This window comes from Bombus impatiens, unplaced genomic scaffold (assembly GCF_000188095.3).
Source record: "Bombus impatiens unplaced genomic scaffold, BIMP_2.2 scf_0107, whole genome shotgun sequence".
Lineage (NCBI taxonomy): Eukaryota > Metazoa > Arthropoda > Insecta > Hymenoptera > Apidae > Bombus > Bombus impatiens.
Window position 1 is genome coordinate 508,890 of NT_176526.1, and position 21,557 is coordinate 530,446.

The 21,557-nt window shown below is 40.5% G+C and overlaps 1 protein-coding gene across 15 annotated transcripts in view; it reads left to right on the top strand.

Moving 5' to 3' along the window:
• LOC100748280 (basement membrane-specific heparan sulfate proteoglycan core protein) overlaps nt 1-21,557 on the top strand; it is a 189,285-nt gene that overhangs the window by 113,437 nt on the left and 54,291 nt on the right. The window lies entirely within an intron of this gene.

Sequence of the window (21,557 nt, forward strand, 5' to 3'; positions counted from 1 at the left end):
GGACTCGGAGGATCGCAGCAACGCGCGCGCGCGCGCGCGCAAGCTCACGGTGACGGTGAAATAAATTATTCGGCCGCGTTCACCTTGGCGTGTAACGGCATTCTAATGCATATTGGAACAGCTTTATCGCGGGTGTGTGCACGCGCGCCTTGAATACGGTTAAGATGTTTCACCAGTGATGTAGTAGATCCACTTACCCGTGAGCGCGCGCGCGCACGTCTCTGCCATGCAGCGGGAATTTCCAAAGATCTTTGAAGTGCATCCTCGATTTACAGGCATCGCTAACGCTTCGGTTTTGATCTTTCCGTGTTCGCCAGTCCTCTCGTGTCAGGTTTCTAGGTTTCTATTATTAGATAAGCAATCTTTACGTTTCATTATTGGACAGGAAATGATGGCGGCTTCGATGAGATTTTAGCGTGGAGCATAAAACACTCGAACGAGCCTAAATATTTTAGCTGGTAATAGGAAACTTGAAATAGCCGAATTGCGATAATTAATGAAGATAATATTCCAAAATTTAGTAGACGAAACAGTATTCTCTCCTGGTTCTTTCATCCTTTCAATCTTATTGACAGAGGTATAAATTGATTTTCTATTAAATTTAGGTAGCGTGGTACGCAAATAAAACCACTCCTAGGAGTTCAAGCCTCTTCACACCGGCCAAAGATACAATTTCTTCGTGTTGCTAATAAGCGACCAAAGTTTCAAGTATAGATAACATAATGATACTTGACCATTGGCGAGGTAAGCATCAGACGTCGAAGTCCGAGCTAGAAATTACATCGAGATTAGAAGTCTGGATAACGTCAGGTGCTAATTTTCGAGTAGTTTCCACGCTCGTGCTAATCCACACGTCGTGGAAGTATAGCAATCGCGGAGAAAGTTGCGCAAACGAACGGTTTAGTCTTCACCGCGTGCCTCGAGGCAAATCTCTCGATATACCGGATTCGTCTTAATATCAATTTTACCAATTTTATCGTTTCGCTGAAACTGTGTGTTGCACCGTGATCTGCCGCGTTTCTTCGCCCTTGGCTACGGACACAGTTCAATTTTCTAAGAAATTAATCGGGAAAATGTTGCGCACGAGACGTGGTTACACGCGTGGTTGAGCACGCAAAACGTTCTTTTGTGCGAAGCTCGTCATTCTTCATCGGCGCTTCCGCTTGCCGCGAGTGATTCCCAAGATTCTCGAGATTATTGCGTAGGCATTCCGAGGACGTTATCTCGGCGACACTTCCACTTCCGTCTTCTTTATCTAGATCATTGCTCGTGATTCGAATGCTGCGGCATCCCCACGAAAATTCCCTCTCGAGGACGCCGATCGAAACATCGTGTAATATGTAGCACAGCCGATCCTAGATGAGAACTAACAAAAGAAGAAGTAACAAAGGGACTAGAACGAACAGGTGAAAATGCTTAGATAGGAATAAGCTGTCTTTCAAGCGCGAGGACAACCTACATTCTAAATAATTCAACATTTTCTAAAAACCAAGGTTACTAGTCGTCAGTAGTAAACACCAGGAAGGAAAAAGCCACTTGTTGGAGATATTTCTTTTCGACTGTCACGACGATATTTTCAACCTGGCGTATGCATAATTCGCGCGTTGAAAGGGTCGTTAGGAAGGTTGCAAGGACCGTGTGCAATCCTGAGATGAGCTGATATTTGTCACGCGAGACGAGTAGTGTAGGAGTTACGTTCTTCCGTTCCGGCAGGACGAGATTAGAGTTCACGGCGATTCGAGTGCATAATAGCCAGCCGTGCACTCGGTCTCGCCGTGTACAAAGGTCGACCGAATTTCTCAGACTTAACGCGTTTATCCTTGCTTCAATCCTCCTCCGCCTCCTACTCTTCCTGCCTTGCTTATGCTTCTTTCTCTTTGTCTCGCGCCTGCCTACATGTTGCTTGCCGTTTCTTCTTCAATATTTTATTAAGCTCTTACGAAGATGAAGCTGGAGAGGTCGCGGAAATGCACGGCTTAATCGCGTTAAGTGAGTTTTAGGGATTTTTACGCGGTCAGGCCGGAAATAGCATCGTGATCCAGCGTTACCTTGTCGTTCTCTCGCGTTTCTCATTCCTCTCGTTCGAGAAGCCTCGATAAATTCCGTTCGATGCTGCGGACTTACCTGACTGAGAACGTCGAACGCGCTTACAACGAGCCAGTGCCAATGCTACATTTTAGTTGACACGTGTATCGAGTAAATTGGCGCTTAGGTTTGTTCAATTTTGTGTTTTCATTGTGATAGGTTATGCAACGTTCATCCGAGTTATCGTCAAAGGTGAATCCTCACATTTGTGCTGCTGCGACTGATTACACGCCGAGGAATGTAAGATAAGCGCGAGGAATAAATCATCTTGTAAAGAGAATTGTTACATAACATTTTTTATTCTCCGTTATTCTTTTATGAACGCGATTTTATCCATAGATAGATTAATGATGGCGTATTAACTTCTTGAATTGACAGCTTAATGACAAGCCACGTTAATATACGTAGCAAAAGCAAGCTGTTTCTACTTGCGTCGCGGCGATTCGTTTTATCGATAAATGTAAACCGATGATCGTAATTTAATTATTCCTGATTGAATTTGTACAACAATAATCGATGTTAAGATCCTTTGTTCGCCGTATAACATCGAAGTAGTTGCATTAGACTGCTTGCTATTCTCTTGACAAATAAAAATAGCACAGTCATTTACCTTCGTACTGTATACTGCTCTTCGCACGCAACTTCGTTCGCGTGGAATGCTAATGTACGCAGCAATTTTTAAGCAGATGAATTTTTATGAATATGAAATACCTTTCCAGTATCTTTTATAATAACAGTTAGGTTGCTGCTCGTAGGAAAAAGCACTAAATTATAAAAAGCTTCGATTCCGGAAGAAGCAGAACGTAAACGGTAAACAATACGAGAGCGCATATAACTCAGATGCCAGACTATTTCTCTGCTTCTACGAAACGGTCGAAGATTAAATGTACTCTGTTCTCTTTCGCGGACACTAAGCTATACGACAAAGAAAACCTCATCAAGATCCGTTCAGTAGTTTTTACGTGATGCGAGTACAAACGAGCAGACAAACAGACAAAAATTCCAAAAATTAGTTTTTCTCCACTCCGTTGCTTATGAACTGTTGCTGGATGACTGTATTATCCTGTTTTATTCAATGCACAGGCGCAACAATTCTTCTATTGTTTTATTATCGATGTATATCGGTACGTGGAGCAACGATCAGACAAGACGAGGATGCTTGATACTCTAACAATGATGGAAGTTTACAATCAATTTTTTTCAGAATCAGCGATTTTATCGGCAACTCGATTAAGCAATCAGGTGCGTCTAATCGTGTGGAATTCGTGGATAAATAGCCAATCTTTTACGTCGATGATTACTAACACGAAGAATCACGAGGTTACGCCTCAGTCCCTGCAGCTATTTTGCGAAAAGAATGTTGCATCGTTTATTTTTTATCAGCACACTGTATGCCAATTATCGTCGCCAATAGCTCGATCCTTGAATAGGATAAATGCGTCTATTGCTCCTGGCTTCTTGCGGATAATGACGATCGTTAACACAGCTAAATACAGGTTGAGGAAACGAACTGCTCGTTCCTGTTCAACGGATCGATCGATTACCGTTTGTTGTAATGCTTACAGTTAGCCGGTTTCCTTACCATCGACATACCGAAGATTAATTAATCATTAAATGAAATTAATAACAGCATTTGTGCGTTGGCAATGATACCTGTGTATTTCGTACTGAGAATTCAATTTCGAATTAATTATTATATTACTTTAGACAAACTGTTTACAGTATCCGTGTCCTCCATACGTTAAATTTGCAAAATGTACATTGCATTTGTTAGGTGCGTTACTTAAAAGTGGAATTCTAGAAAAGTAGTTCGTTCCAAATACTTTGATCATTCTTCTAATCAAACCGTGCGACTAATAAATGGAACAAGATTGAAACGCATTAGAACGAAGTTGGGCAAGTTACTAGCGCGGCTGTCTTCCACGCGCGTGACCGAGGTTCGAATCCCCTTTCCCTTAGAAATATTTCTCAGCGACTTTTTCTCGCATTACATTGCTGTTTACGTTCATATCGATCAATTTTAATCGTAAATATTTGCCGTCGCGGCATTTTAACAATGCTCCGTTATGAATTATTCATTTAGTCGCAATGTGGCCAGAAGACGTGCGTGAATAATTGCCTGTGAAAACGTATCGCTTTTCTAGCACTTCGGTTACACGTGACGAGGGGAAAAAGAAAAATGTGACTCTAGGAATGTTGTTGTTGCTGCTCTCGTAACTACATGTTTTCGTTGGCAATTGCAGTTAACACGGAAAGTTGTGTTCGATAGATCGACGACAAAATGAAAGATACACGTGTGACTCTCCTCGAGTTTCTCTACTCTTCTCTAGCACATTGAGAAGAAAAAAGGAAGAGAAGGATGATGATGAATTCATTGATAAATTTAAAAGAATTTCTCGAGGCGAACCGTTGTGGAACCGTGTCGAAGCTCAATGAAAGTGACCCGAGAGTAATCAGAGCAAGCAAACCAGTTCCTTGTCTGGCTTCTGGCTACTTGTTGACACCAATTGGGTGTTTGATGTTGGGGGATTTGAATAAATCTTGGAGATCGTTGTCCTCGCTCGAGATGAGGAAGAATTTACTTAGGAATTTACTACTTCCCTTAGGATCGTTTGAATGCTATTGCAGTGGTGTCAACTATTATGTTGTTCTTTAAACATGTTTGAGAGTTACATTTGAAAACTGTGATATAATCTTCATTGGTATTCGGAATTTCAACACGTCGATTGCTGGATAAATTTCTCATGTCTTATCACGCACATATTATTTAATGATTTCAATATCTTTACACTGTTACCGTAATATGACAAATGTTGGCTACTTCAACGAATCTAAATTCAACGAAGACATGGTAAAATTTCCGACTGACAACGATTCTGTCAAGCGAGACTTGGAAATCTCCAAGAATGTCGCACGTAAAAGGGATTCAACAGTTGGCAACGTGGCCGACCACACTGGCAGCAAGAAGTCAAAGGCCGACGCCGAGTGAGATCGCTGCAGCAGATATATCCTCTGCTTCGGGTATAATGAACTCCAGAAATCGTTGCTTCCTCGAAGGCGTTTTTCATTCACGAAAGACCTTCCACGTACAATTCCTAAGCGTCCGTCGGTCGAATCATTCTTCGTCATAATTTAGGTTAGGATCCATGGACAGAGTATATATACATATATGCAAAGATATGACATCGTAAAGAACGTTTCTTGGAACGTGTACGCGAGAAAGGTTAATTGGAGTGAGAGAAAAAGGCGCGATCGGATTAAACCAGCTTCTCGCCGGGCTAGTAAATAATTAAAGAGGCCTGTCCTGGTTCCTCGTGCACCAGGGTGCCGAGGAATCGAGCCGCGTGTAACACCCACGATACGCGGTAATTAAAACGCCACTTTGGTCGGTTGATCTCATCGTAGCCGTGGGTGTGAAACGTTCGTTCGAACTGACAGAAAGAATTAGCGACTCGCTGATGTCATCGCGCGATACGGAACGTAGGAAAACAAAAAAAAAAAAAAAGGAAAAGATAAAAACAGAACAGAACGTGTTCGTAATTAATTTCGTAATTAAAGGCAGTCCTTGTAAAAGCTAAACGACAAGTGACAAAGGCGACCATGTTAACGCTAGGAAACGTCTCTCTCTGTGCACTACGCACAGTGATATGTATCTTAAATTTCGTGTAATTGTTGAACCTTGCAACTGTGTGAAAGCTTTCTCTCCGTCTGTAGAAAATTCTCTACCTCTTGTTAGAAAGGCCCTCTTGCACGATAATTCATCAGTTGATAGTTGCGATTTGTAGGCCATAGTCTCGTTACGGTGTTGTTGCTATTTTATGCGAAATGAATCAGCTGACTGGTAACTTGCTTTGCTATTAAACTTGTCGCTGTCATGCGAGAGAATTTGTTACTCTTGCTAGCCTATAATTACGCTGGTCAACATGATTTCTGTCACACGGGCTATTTATACCGGTTCTTGCGTATTTTTCGATGCTCCGTCATTCGTCTGTCATAGTTTTTCTGTAATAATGATTTGTATTACTTAATAACTGAGTTTACAGTTATATCGTCAATAGTAGTATGTATACATAAGGTGGACTTAACTTCTGCTTAGTATTTTCAGAAGAACGAAATCCTATAGTAAGAAATCGTATAGTGTATAGGACAGGTAAAAATTTATTTATTATATAGATGAACGCTGTCAGTTGATTGTCCATGAATGATTTCGCGTCAGGGAGGATATTCCGTGTTCGTTAATTTATTGCTAGACGCATAAACGAGATGTTCCTCGAGCGAAATATTCCAGCAAATCGATAGGTACCAGGTTTTAGGTATTGCGTTAGGTACGATTCCCAAATCTATAGAATTATACGAGTCACTAAATAATCAAACTGTGTGTCACGTGAAAACCTTGCGTGACGAGAACAAACGGATTCTATACATGAATTCAGTATAAAAAATTCTATAGAAATCACATATTAAATTTTATATGACAGAAAGAAAATAAGATTTTATAGACCAGCGTGCAAGAGAAGCCTGATACCAGCTTAGGTTCTGGCTAGGTTTCATTCTTACATTGTTCAGACTATTAGAAATTTAGATTCAAGATTTTAGACCTACACGGTTCAGTATCATAAAATTATGAAAATTGTGCCCCAAAGTGTCAGCCAACCATACGCTAAAACATCAATTTTGATAAATATATCCAAATCCAGGAAATACCTTCGATATAACCTCCAAGGTATATTCTAAGATTATTTAACGTCTAAGTCTGCCAACGCGTGGAACATAAAATGTTGCCACCCGCTCCAATCTAGGGAATTTCCCCATCTACCATTAGATCTGGTCCCTATAGCCAGCCATATATGGCGAGGCACGTTTTCCTAATTTCTAAGGTTGTTCTTGTTGCCATTAAATCACTCAGAGCAATTTGGACCCACGTTCGAAGTTTCGTAAAATTCCATCGGTTTCATTGAATCTCCAGTCCCTTCCAGCACACGTGACTAACCTACATATATGGCGATCTCGTAACATCCGTGACACGAGGATTTACACGAGCGGAGATTACAAAATTCTAAGCGAACGGTTAAATTAGTATGAAGACATGGAACTTCCTGTTTTATCTAACTACAAAAACAGATCAATCATGTTGATGATCGTGATGCAAAGAGCGAACACGTTGGATTAATTGAGTCCAAGCTGATTCACTGTTTGCACAGTCAGAAATATTCCACCGACGCTCCACGGGATCGAGAGTCTCTGATGGTCCAATAATAGTCTCGTACGTAGGTTTGATACATTTCACGAAAGAGGAGAGGCTTTCGCGTGGATATACCGCGACATTGACATAGAAACCCACGTGGCGCCACGAAAAGTAACGCGTCTTGCTAAGAAATATAATCCGCCCGCCTGATTAAGCGACGGCGAATCATTTCCAAGGAAACGCGTGGCGTAACGAACAATTAGCCTACAAAATGCTCTTTGAATGTCGCTTTTCGATTAGGGCACGAGTGTCTAAATTGACTCGTGGCATCATTGTCTTGACGACCCGTATAGCGTCTCTTAAGTAAAAATGTTCGAAGGAAATTGGGCCAGATATCTCTTCCAGTATTTTTGATCTGATTAATGGGATATTTGTGTAATAACTTAGGTCATCGTCTAATTATAATACCATAATATCGTGACTCACTACTCCTATATTGTATAATTCATTCTATCGAACTACTGGAATAGATGACGCCTTATAAGGATTACAAAATCATTAAATATCGATTTCTTAATTAGTCACATTGACTAACGCACTAGCTCGCGACTAGGAGGTCGCGAGTTCGACTCCCGATTCCACCGACGAATTTTTCCTAGCTGTTTTCTCCATTATGTGGCTAAAAATTCCCATAAGATACTACATTAAACGCCGAACATAAAGAATAATTCATTATGCTAATTAATTTCCCTATTTAAAAATCGATAAGCTGTATCTAGGCTGGCGAACCAGGTGCACGCATGGTGGTATGTGTATTATAGCGGTGACAACGACGTTTCTCTGCGGTTTTCCTCTTCTGACGTCGAGCAAATTCCTTGCGGTTCTGTTCATCCTTCTGGAGAAACGTTAAAAGACATCGAGATCTCATCGAATGGAATGGGAGTGACGTCACCCCACGTTTTCCGCGATACGCTGCCGATAGCATGCCCGCGATGAACTCATCGCGTGCAACATTCGACTGGGTGACATAACTGGCGATGCATGTGCAACACAAACACCATCGAGTGAGAAGCCCCTTCGCTCCGCTGATCGTGTCACGTTCTCGCATTGGTTGGTAAAAAGAGGAGTATTCGTCCGAGAAAGAGGGGAAAACAGGGAGGGGTAGGAGGGAACACTATACCACTGTGCGTTGTTTGGTATTTTCAGTCGCATTGCATGATTGCATCGGCAAGTTATGCGACGCACGGTAATTAACCGTGTATTGTCAGCCAGTCGAAAAGGCGACAGGAAGCGTCCAGCCGGCTCGTGCCAACAATTACGAGCGAATTCTGCATGCGAAAGAGCGTTCTCCAAGTCGTCCAACTGTATCGATCCATGCATTATGCAGAAAGGGTTGCATGAAAAAATTACCTAGAAGCTTTTTCAATGACGTTTTTATCGGGTTCGAGTGGAAATTAAGTGACTCTCGTCGGTGTTATGCATCCTCTAAAAATATAGATGTTTGCGATAAATTCACCTTCTACACACATATATAATATAGCCATCATTAACTCGATTTAACCGATCAGATTATCGACGTCGATCGCTGTTATTTCAGGAAAATCCAGCTTCGCTGCTCGTCTGACACGTTTAAATAGTGTAACAGAATAGAAAATTCTTGTTTCCAGCTGGCAAATCCGAAGTAAATATTGATACAGTCCTGAGTGAGAGTCATGGAAGTATACGTGCAGCTAAAAACGGATCCTAAATGGGCAACTGTAGCACGCGAAAAGCGCCTGTCAACGGCTGAGTCGGATTTAGAAATTGTTCAATCGCGAATCGATGAATTTATGGGGAATTTTGTAAGAAATTTAATGCACCGTGGGAAAAAGATTCTGTCAAACAAAGATTGGTTCTGGAAGAAGGTGTTCGGAGCTGGTGAAATCTCAAACGACGTCTAAGAATGCGCCATGAAAGGCATCTTCTCCACGTATCAGTTGCGGATGCGGTAAAATATGATTCCTTGCCGGCTAGCAAACTGCATAGCCGAGAATTTCTTATTGATAAAGAGATACCTTCCGTACGAAGCTTCTGTCAACCGAAATACGCGAATATTTCTACACGGGTTTTAAAGCCAGCCATAGAGTCATCCTGGTTTTTAACATCGTCTCTAGGAAAACCGGAACCAATTTTTGGTCCATTTTTCTGCGAGTTAGTACCGCAAAATGTTTGCCCGATATTGTAATCGAAGACAACGATTCCAGGAAAAATAATCTTCTTTCCCTGCATATTGTCAATTACAATTTAATCTTCCTCGAAAATTAATTAACACTGGAGTATTTTTAATCTGCCTGGAAACTTGATTTCAATCGATTCTTCGTCTAATAGCCAAGAAAATTTGTCTAGAAGAGTAACTTCTTCTTTTATGGTCTCGTATAATAATGTATTTTAATGTTTGCAAATTTACCCAGTTTCCTCAAATTGCAGATTCTGTCGCCTGTACTGACGAACCATTCACATACGCACCTATAACATAATCGTTCCAAGGACGATCTATAGTAGCATCGCGATACGCGTAATTAATTCTATCCATACGTCCTCCTATCGATCGTTCCAAAACTGAAGAAATCCGAAGAGCTATCGCCTTCATTGTACCTTGTACAACTTATCGATGTTACATATTTAATATTTATTTCGTAACACGTACGAAATTCGAGTAACATAATTTCGCTTAGAAGATAAAAGAAGATAAAATTTCAAATAATTCGTTAAACCCCGAAGAATCAAACGGACACCAGATAGAAGAACGGTATTATTACACGTGGAATTTTTGATCTTGGAGCGGACAGAATCGTTGAAAACGGAAGAGTTTGTATCGACGAGGTTTTATGGTGGAAAGTCGAAAAAATGGAATTGTCGGATGAAAGTGGAGGCGGTAGGAGTTTCGATCGACAGAGAAGAAGGACACTCGGTTGAATTCTAATTGCGTCTGGCGAGAACAAACCGCACGTCAGTTAACGAATGAAAACGCGTTGCGCGACATAGAGAGAGAGAGAGAGAGAGAGAGAGAGACATCGGTGGGTTCATATGCTCGGTGGACAAACGATAGCGTGACCTGTTATGAAATAACGATCCAACCGGCCGCTGTCCACCCACGCGTGACACGTATCCGCGGCTCGAGCATTTATTTATCGACAATTCGTTTTACCTGAACGTTATTTACGATACTCGAGGGCGGAAAGAGGCTGCTGCTGCCGCGTATGGTTATAGTTGTCGCGTTGTCGAAACGAGCCAAACCTCGGTCGCTACCTACGAATCGATGACTCCTCTTTGTCGTCGCGTGTTTTCTGCCAGATCACCGTTGATGTCTACCGATCGATTCCGTCGATCATTTTGAAACGATTTGTCCAAAAAGAACGAAGAAGAACAGCGTGGTTAGAGGCTGACTCTGGGATTTTTTGAAAGATCGAATAATATTACAGTAAGCGTGTAAGGGAACATGTACGAACCGCTCGAGAAGCTAATTGTACAGTTAAAAACAGCGAGAAAAGTTCGTATTAACATTTGCTCTAACTGTCTTCGTTTATGAGATGTGACGAATTTTGTACACAGAGCAAACGCTGCTATAGAGAACGTTGAAATACCGAGGTTTAGAATAGAACAGGCTTTTCAACAAATTCGCGAAACACCGGGAAACATTCAGAGTGTAACTGGATCCATGGCAAGACGTCATTGTGTTGAAATACGAGATGGTCATTTCGAGCATATTCCGTAAAACTCGTTAGATAATGTAAAATCAAAACAGAAAATTCGTGGTATCCCATAAACGCAGACAGATGCAACGTGTACGTTTATATGGATCTTATCTATTGTTTTCAGCTGCACAATCAGCTCCCGAGTTTATAAATATTAATAACAGTATGTAGAAACTTGATCGTTCCAGAAGAGTAGCCTTTTGAATGGTCCGAAGGGAGAAGAAGATCTTTAAATTATTTTGTCAAGAGCATTTCCGAATAGGAAAGTCAAATGAGAACTGATCGTTGCTAATTGATCACATCGATCGTTCGACGTCGGTTTTTGTCTGTCCCAATTACAAATCCATTCAGCGCTTAAAAATATTTTTGAGAGTAATTTATCTGTCAATACGCAAGTTAAGGTTAGGTTATATTTCTGTTACTTTTGATAATGGTAGGATCAATAATCAGCAGCGAAGACAGTTAGAATAGGAACTAATTTCCTGCGTTACGCAAAGACGAATCGACGAGCAATTATCGTTGTCACGACTACGTTCTGCGAAACCTAACCTAAAAATTCGCGTGGCAGAATTTTATTAATCCAAGCAATGCTTCATCCGTAGTATCCCCGAGGGATCGGACAAGCTGTTACCTCGATTTCTGTCGCGATTTTCCGTGTTCTCCCCGATTTACCAAGCTCCATTGATTGAACGTAAGCTACAGGCTGGTTTACAAGCGCCGCGATCCCACGGGGAGAGCAGAATGGTCCCGTTGTAGTCCGGATGACTCGGTGGTTCGTAGAAAGGTGGATTATGTCGCGCAGAAATCGTCAGATAAGGCGACGAGTGACTATCACGGCCGAGAAATATTTTTCCTAAAATTACTTTCCAACTTTTCCATTGAAATATCCAACTCTCTATATCTCTGTATCTAATATTACAAAACGATTGAATCTGTAAAAACGAAAAACATTATCGATGACTTGGATGGTCAAACAGAACAATTTGCAAATAGATACCGTTGCAAGCTAACTTTAAAGTGTAGAATAATGTACCATTGGCATTTCCAACTTTTCTACTAAAATATTCAACGTATCTTTATATTTAATATCATAAAGTTAATCGAAAGTCTATAGAATCGGGAAACAGTATCGAAGATTTCGATCTGTCGAATGCATAATTCACAAAGTGGCGGATTCGATGGTGAAAGGTTTCGCGAGGAAGAACTTCTTCAAATATTGTTGCGACCTAACCTAAAAATGCAGAATAATTTACCAAGGCCTCGTATACAATTTTGATATTGATGTCTTACATGCTAAAATTAGTGAATTTGTATTTGCAATGTTTCGTTCAAGATTTCCGAGTATAGTTTCGACCTGTCGAACGCATAATTTACAAACTGGCGGAAGATGCAGAGATCTATCTAAGGTTCCACGAGGAAGAATTTCTTCTTTGCTTAGAACAGCAGTTTTTCGAGGTGGCCGCGGGCGATTCCGCGTTGGGTTTCATAAGATAGCAATGATCCGGCCGTGAAAACGGGAATTATGGCTGGTTGAATCGCGATAAGGGGCCGAGACGTACGTTCAGCCGTCGTTATCGCGGAGTTTACGCATGCACACCGGTGTAGATTACTCGGTTGATTTTGCACGCGTGAAGGACTAAATGTTTCACGCTCTAGAAATATAATGAAAACGGCCACTGTCCAAGATCTCTTGTCACTACAAAAATGTCCCTTTCGCTCGACATTTCGTCGAATTTTCAGGATTTTCTCGATAACCGGATATCGTCGGAAGTATTACCGACAGACGGTAACATTTTCGATCCAGATCTGTTCTCGATACAAAATTTTATAGCCAAGCTGTTGAAAGGTTATGAACATTGATATAGTTGCGTAATCTCACATTTTTTGTAAAAGCAAAGAAAAGTATATCGAATGTTAATATTTCCAAGAATTTTCGTGGAATTTACGTTTACGTCTGTCACTTCCCCGCAATAAATAAACTCGTTTCTTTGAGAGATCCGACTACTACGGTAGTCAATTACGCGCATAGTGAAGTTGATCAGGCTGAGAGGTTCGTACATGTTTCAACTGCAGATTTGTGCATTTATTCAAAATTTCAGGGTGAGAGGATATAATGTACGAAAATAATTAAAATATACCTGCAATGGTGGAGTATTTGTTATAACGTTTAACAGGAAAAATGGATCTCTATCGAACTTCTGTTTCCTTAATCGTGTTCCTAGAAATATAATTTTGCATAGAAAACCGCAGTCTAATGGTACGTAAAATCACGCGTCAACTCCAGTCGGTTAATCTTCGTCTAATGTCGATGAAGTGGCATTTTAAAAAGAACTTCAATTACAGTTTTCAAATAGAACAGGTTGAGAATCACTGTTGGGAAGGACGCTTAAATCGTGCAGTTTCACGCCGCGACTTCCGCTCGACGCGAGCCATTCTACTCGCAGAAGTATTTGTCATTCCAAGGGAAATTAATTATAAACGAGTTATCGATTGCGCCGCTCGGTACTCGTCTTCGCTGTGCACACGATTAAACGTCGATGATTTATTTATCGTTCCGCTTCTTTCTCCAGCTTCCACTCATTTTTCTTGCTAATGCAAAATGCAACTGGCTAAAAGGAATTATAGCTATATGTGCACACATTTCTATTCTCAGATATTTCTCTCGCTTGATAATGGCCAAAGCTGAGAAACCACGGTCACTCGTTCCGTGGATATCGAATTACACTTTCATGGAAATTAAGGATTTAGAAAGATATCAGTAAGAGATAGAAATGCAGCTTCCAATTAATTCGTCTCGAATTATCTTTCAATACATCGCCTATCGATACAAAGGGAATCGCTATCGCGGAATTGGTTTCCAATTAATCGTAGAATATCGATAAAACAGAATTCGCAGGGTTTCGAATTGCTTCGCATCGAAATATTTTTCGGCGAAGAATTTCATGCGACGAAAGGAACCGTTAATGGGGTCCGAAACTACTAAACGATTTAAATTAAATTACGTACAATTAGGAAACTAATTGTACATTTCTAAATAGCTTACACGTATATAGTTAAATCATGTTTGCCTCCTAATACGATAAATTCCTAATACGTTATACTTTCTGCTACCGATGAATTCCTAAATATATACTTTTGTCTCTCGATAAAATGTCACATCGAAATAAGCGAGAAAGAGAAAAATGCCAGCAGAACGGAGAAGGATCTTGCAAAGATAATTTTGAATAATTAGCCGCAGCCCTCCTCACAGCCATTCCTCGTGGAATAATTTTTTCGTTACGGCGCGTTCGCAACGCGTCGCGAGACACGACAGGACGTCATTAATTATAACGTTTAAATTGCAAATCGGCCACTAAAATATGTCGAATCCCTGGTGTACGAGGGGAGAAGGCACACCCCCGCAATATATGACGCGAATATACTTTATATACCGCGTTCATATATGGCGGCTGGCCCGTTGGAAACGCAGCGTAATGTTCGTTTCCTCGTTATCCAACGTGCGGCGATTTTTCATGCAAATTCAACCGCGAAATCGATGGTAATTTTTCTAAAACGATTATCACTGGCCGTCCACGCCATTATAGGGCTACGAATGGACCTGGTTAATGGTTAATCGTCTTGATGGATCGCGTTTAAACTTCGACCTTGAGCCTAATCTTCGTCTTGATCTTTTCAATAGCGTAAAACACTTGTTACGAAAAGTTCTCCTTGGTGAGCCATCCATTCAATCAAGCATTTTCTTGAAACTAGTACCGCGTTCAATTGTGTTTTTCCACTTAAGTTAACCCTTTCCTGACTGTTTTCTTCAGTTTCACGACTTTTCAAATCTTTATTTGTCCTCTGGTTATCGCATCCGCAATGCATGGAAATTAATCGTATTATCAATTACAATTATCTATTTATATTATTTATTGTAATGTTAATTGTGTAACGCGTTTTTATTTTCTCTTATCTTCTTGCATTTTTTCTTTTTTTTTTTTTTTGACATATTTCTCCTATCAGACTTCCAGATGTTACGGTTAGAAGAACGAGCTTTGGGCTACACTATTTTCACTCGTATGTTAAGTATCACTTCGTGTGACATTCTTTGTTAGACGAACTTACGACAGTGGTTGATAATGGGCTCTGAATGGGGAATTCCAGTTGATCTAATTGCTATTGCAAACTGGTCCTTAGGTTGCTATCTCTTAAAAAATATACAGAACAAAATTGCAAATAGAAAGATAGAGTTGTTTCATAATTTTGTTAGTGTTCATTGTAGTTTGGTCGTTATTTGCGGAAAGGAGGTCGATTTTGTGGTTTTATGAAGGGTTATGGTTGCGGATGGATTTTGTTACGCGGGGGTGGAAAAGTAGAGTGAGAACTGCTTCCACTCCTCGAAGGGAAATCACGCCCTTTTTGTTTCCGTGTCTCATTAGGACGAGCCCGAACTCGTTATCTCCTAAATCACGCGAGTATACCGGGAACTGGAGTTGCTCGTGTGCCGCATTGCTTTTTCTCCGCTGCAAAACGCGTCCCTCCTCTTCCTGAATATTTCATGTACGTGGAAAAATACGCGATTTATCGAAAAATGATTGTATTCTAGTTAAGCGTGTGTATCAAAATCGACTGGGAGAATCAGAATTAATGCACGAGCAATAGAAGAAGAATTTCAGCAACGAAGAGTGCGGTACGTTAGACAAGAATTCCAGCAACAAGAAAAAGGAAAGTTCTAGTAACAGAGAAATTGACGGAAAATGTTTGAGAGGCAAGTCCAGCAATAGAAAGCAATAGCAGGAAAACCAGAAGTGGAATTCTAACAGAAACAGCAATTCAAGAGCCCTGGAATAAAAGAGACTAGGAGATTTCAGGAATAAATGGAACCAGAAAATTCCAGAAACAAATGAAGATCAACGTGTGAATACAAAAGAAAGGAAACTACAGCAACAGTAAATTCAAACACACAGCAATTGCAGAAGCAATTGTGGTAAAATTGTAGTAAAGACAAAAGGAATTTCAGCAATATACGATTCAGCAGAATCACGACAGAAATTCTAGCGATAAAAGGAAATATAGTGAAACTTTGCCAAAAATGAAAATTCCAGCAACGGAAAAAGTTAACGCTAGGACATCGAAAAAGGAAGACGACGAAATAAGTTCCGAGATGTCCAAGTGCGACTCTCGAACGCGCTACGTGTCCTAGAATTTTTATTTAATGGTAGTAGAATAAATATTTATACGCGAAAGAAGAGAAAATTCTGAACAAGCTACTCCCCGAGGAAAAATCCGGGGCAGCAGCAACAAAAGCATCATCCAGCGGTATGTTCAACGACGTGTACTCCCGGCAACTTACGCGGGGAAACCATACATCAGAAGCGGGTGAAGAAAAACTCGACTCGATATAAAGCTCGGGATATTAGCATGACAGGCAAGCAGCATCAAATTGCTGGACCTAAAAGCCCCTCTGCTAAATCGTCCGTGCTCTTCTAATGGACTGCCAGCAGGGGAAGTTTAGTCCCCATGGGGTATTCTTTCACCCCCTTACCGTCATACCTTACGCTTTCAGCTCTTCGTTTCTAATAAACCTGCCTTAAAAAAAAGAAGCCAAAGGATAAGATACGAATTTATATTTCAATGAAGACTACGCTGCCCGAATATGTACGTAATTGTTAACCCTTTCATGCTCGATTTTATCGTACTAGGAGCGTAAATTAATTAATTTGTGTATCGCGTGATGTAAACTAAATCACGAGGAATTAGAGTCGGAAGAGCAACCATAAACCAATGAGATTTTTAATTTCCCATAGATATTTATTATCGCTAGTTCATAATTAATAAGTTATTAAATTGTAATAGACAGAGAGATACTTATTAATAATTAGCAATCTATTAAATTTAATAAATAGCGAGGATAGTTGTAAATAATTTATTAAATTATAATTTGTATCTGTAGATTTTGGTGGATCTAAAGGCAGTGTATTAATTTACTATAACTAAAATTTCCATCAGTTATTCGCCAATTAGAGAATGAACGTATCTGTTTCTCGTGAAAGTTGCACAATTTTATTATCCTCGTCCTTTTTTTCAAACGCGCTCGAAAGAATGCGTTTCTGTTGTTAATAATTGATTAAAGGAAAACTATACCAGAACTACATCGTTTGCAAAGAAAGGTTCGCTCGTGAAAATATTTGGTTAATTGTCCGAGGCATGCTAGGAATTTATTCGATCTACCTTACCTTGTGTGGTAAATTAATTCAAGCCCGGTGATACCTCTAAGATGTTCTTTCCGGGTTGATGCGACTGAAAAAGCAGCGCTGCAACTTTGCACGGGCTGTTGCACGCGATACTAATGCCCTCGTTATCACAGCTGAAAAACTGTTCTCCCTAATGGAGAACGGAAATCGCCTGTGATCGACCTTGACATTTTTACAAACGAAGATAACCTAACAAATAAAGACGAAGGGTAAAAATGGAAAAATCTAAAAGCGCATATGACAAATAGAGATTCGTAAACAGTATCATTTCCAAATGTCCAAGTAATCGCATGAATCCTCCATTTATCGCGCCATAGACGAAGGAATTAGAAATTGCGCGAGTGTTGCTGGCTATTGAATAATTTACGAGCGAGAGGGTTAAAATGGCGTTTTAGGGCTAGAAAATTGTATGTTTTATCAAGATGGTGGAAAACTCGCGACGTTAAAGTGGTTAGAGCGTGGCGGAGCGGCAATTTCCACAACTTCTCGGGCTTTAGATAGTTATGATCGAACGAGCATGACAGGGGTTGGGGAGGGGAGGAGGAGGAGGAATGATAAGAGAAACGCCGGCTGTAAAGAGATGCATCTCGAAGAGACAGGGCTTTTGAAGCGCGAGGCACGCTCTCATGCATCTTTAGAGCGTAAAAAAACGTAACCAGGCAAACTTTTCCATCCGCCTTGGTTCCATCCGCTCTCGCCACAGCTCGCACCTTCAATATTTCGCTCCATCTCGCGGCTTACCCTGTTGTTTCCTTGTTTCCAATAAAGATGATAATGTTGCGTTTCGATGGAATTCGATTATTACGAATTTTCACGATAAAAGGGCAAACTTGCGAAACGTTTATAAACATTCACGATGTTTTCGAGCGGCAGACACATGGTGAAAGCGGAATAAGCGGAGGTCCAGAGATTATCACGCACGCATTGTACTTGCTCGATTTTTGGCCCAATCGATCGGCAATGTATAAAAATATATCAATTTTCGTAAACGGCGAACTTGCCCAGTTTTTGCATCAGGATCTTCGATTCAATGTTCGTGTGAATGTTCGTGTACATAACCTAAAATCTATTTACATAACCTAAAATCTATTTACGTAACTTAAAAAGTCGAGTAGTGGAAATGGTTGAAAAATCGAGTTCCACAGTCTTTTGTAAGAACACGTTTGATTTTGGTGTCAAGCAGTTTACTTTGGGTTTACTCGACGCGTGGATGGCATAAGAATACGAGGGACACGAGGCACGATCAGGTTATGTCTGCTAAAGGAACTCGAGTGTGCTTTGACACGGGAGACTATCACTCAATCGCCGTACTTGACTCTGGCTGGCCATTTGCTGGTATATTGCCATTGCCACGAAAGCTAATAGGAATTCTCCTTAACCTTCGTCAGAGAGTTAACCCGAGGAACTCAGACCACCCTAAATCTCGCGTTACTCCATTGGTAATTGTAGAGATCGTGGATACAAAAGCCCGGGGAATCCTCGAGCGGCCGCTGTTGTGGTTTTCGACGATCAAGATCTTCCTCTAGAGCAAATCACATTGACCACGCTGGTTCTTACAGAAAATTTAAGAGTACAAGAATGCGTAATGGAATGAAATTTTTGAATAAAACATTCACGATCCTTTTATCATCCGACGATGCGCTCTTATTTGACGAATTGAGAATCACGGTGGTTCAAGTGAAAATTTGTCAAACATCGTCCTATGAAAAATGGCACGTAATATGCGAATATATTATTATATATATATAGATATGTATATATTATTCATAGTTGGTTATTAACATTTGGTTATTTAGTATCTGTTGTAACATTCATATAAGCGATACAAATCTCTGTCCAGGCTCTACTCTACCAATTGTGTTTCGTAAAAACACGAATTTGCATAAATGACCGCAGTCTACCTACGATTACCCTACATTCTTGTTATTTTTGTGTGAATGTGAAACTAATGCCCGAATCGACAAGAGTGACCATTGGTCGGTAACAGTATCGGCGGAAGTCGGTCGGAAGCGCGGGAAATCGGTAGAAATACGAACCGCGAGACACTTCACGCGCGTTACGGTAACGCTATCCGAAACGTGATCGGATTGTCTCGAATGAGCATGGCATAATTGTGAAAACGAGATGAACCATTGTCGATTCAATTGCTGAAACACCATGGTCGACGTACTCTCGTATCACATCCGAGTGGTAGCTAGAGTCTGGTCTGTCGGCTTGAAACTGGAGCGCCCAGCCACGGCCTCTGTTTATCTGTAACACAATACACCAACACTTTTGACAACTCTGCAGAGTGGCTTGCCTATAGTAAATCACTGGACAGTCAGTGGGCAGAGGTTAACTGGCCAGAGAAAAAATTATTACACGATGGAAAACATTTAATTGGCGCTTACATCGTTCCTCCTGGTTTAAACTCATTCGTTTTATCCCTGTCGGTAAATTAAGATCGATGGTGATTAAGCAGGTAGATAAAAAAGAGAACAATGCTGTGAGAATGTTATTTAAGATTTATGATTAGAGTGAAACTACCAGATATTGGAAAAACACACCCCGTATGGAATAGCGCCATTTTTTTTTTAAATCTGACAAATGAATATCTGTCAAACGACTATAGGCTTCCTCGCTCAGTCACTTTGGTATCGTTTATTTTGCTACAAACTTTTTCCCCAATACTCTGGTGAAGAAATATGGATCAAGTGCCTAATGCGCGCACTCTGGTCGCATGACGAATGTACTTGCACAAAGTGTGACACTGCAATATATGTGACTATTGCAAGTAGCTATTTTCTAAAATGTTATAATCAATAAGAGGAATAGAACTATTTGCTTTTTTTTATTGCTTTCTATTTCTTTTCTATTTTGCTATCTATCCTATATCTATAATATATTAGGTAGGATTTATATCTTTTTATTGTTAGTTCAATATTGAAAATTGTTAGAATAATTGTTAGAAATCTAAGAAATGCTCTTGATACCCAGGAAAACCTTTTGTTCGTTGCTATTGATTTTCTAAGAATGACATTCGAAAAAACAAAGTGGTATTCCATATTTGGCTTAGTACCTTTGTCGTTTTACTAAACGGCGAAGAAATAGTAGAATACCATGGAGGACCTAGTCTTTGAAATCTGATCTTTCTTTCGGTACCTCTACGAGTTTATATTAAACGGCATTCAATTTGCATTATTGGATCCTTCGTATTTCTATTCCTTCGTCTGTTCTCATATGAGAGAAATTCCTGTTCCATTGATGCCTACTCTCTTTGTAAATCACAGACAAGGAACGAATTACAGAAGGAATTTCACCACGTGCACTGAATTTGATTAAACTCCAAGTGATCTAATGCAGGGATACCGAGTAGTATCCAATTTCGATAATTATGTAAAACATAAATTATGAAGCTCAAAGAGGAAGTAATAAATAAATAATTCGTTTGAAGCAATACAAAATTCCCTAATGATATTTAAAAGCATCAAACCAAGAAGTCACAGTCGATTGATATAACATGCTCTTGATCAAATTTTTGGAAAGAGAGCTAAATCTCATAGTATCATTGCCGCTTTTATTAAATCAAATGTGTCACCCGTTCTGATTCTTCCAATTAGTTTATTCTGATATGTTAAAATTCTCTATACCTTATAATTTCATTTTACAACATTCTGATAAAGCATTCGTGAATTTTTTCCCATCTGACAAAATTTATTTAGTCTTATCTAGTGATCTGAGAATCAGGGTGGTGTGAGTCAAAATTTGTACAACACAACTTCATTCCTATTTTGCAAAGCTTGTAAGAATCCAGCTACCAAACAAACTTTGCATTCTAACACACATATGCAGATGAAACAACGAACACAAGTAAATGGAATTTTAACATTGACTATAAATAAATATATATATATACGTGAGCATGTGCGTGCTTGCGTGTGTGTGCGTGTGTCTGTCTCTCTATCTGTCTGTCTGTCTCTCTCTGTCCCTCTGCGTGTCCCTCTGCCTGTCCCTCTGTCTGTGCCTCTGCCTGTCCCTCTGCCTGTCCCTCTGCCTGTCCCTCTGCCTGTTCCTCTGTCTGTCCCTCTATCTGTCCCTCTGTCTGTCTGTCTGTCTGTCTCTCCCTCTGTCTGTCTCTCTGTCTGTCCCTCTGTCTGTCCCTCTGTCTGTCTCTCTGTCTCCTCCCCCCCCCCCCCCCCTCTCTCCCTCTGTCTGTTCCTCTGTCTGTCCCTCTATCTGTCCCTCTGTCTGTCTGTCTGTCTGTCTCTCCCTCTGTCTGTCTCTCTGTCTGTCCCTCTGTCTGTCCCTCTGTCTGTCTCTCTGTCTCCTCCCCCCCCCCCC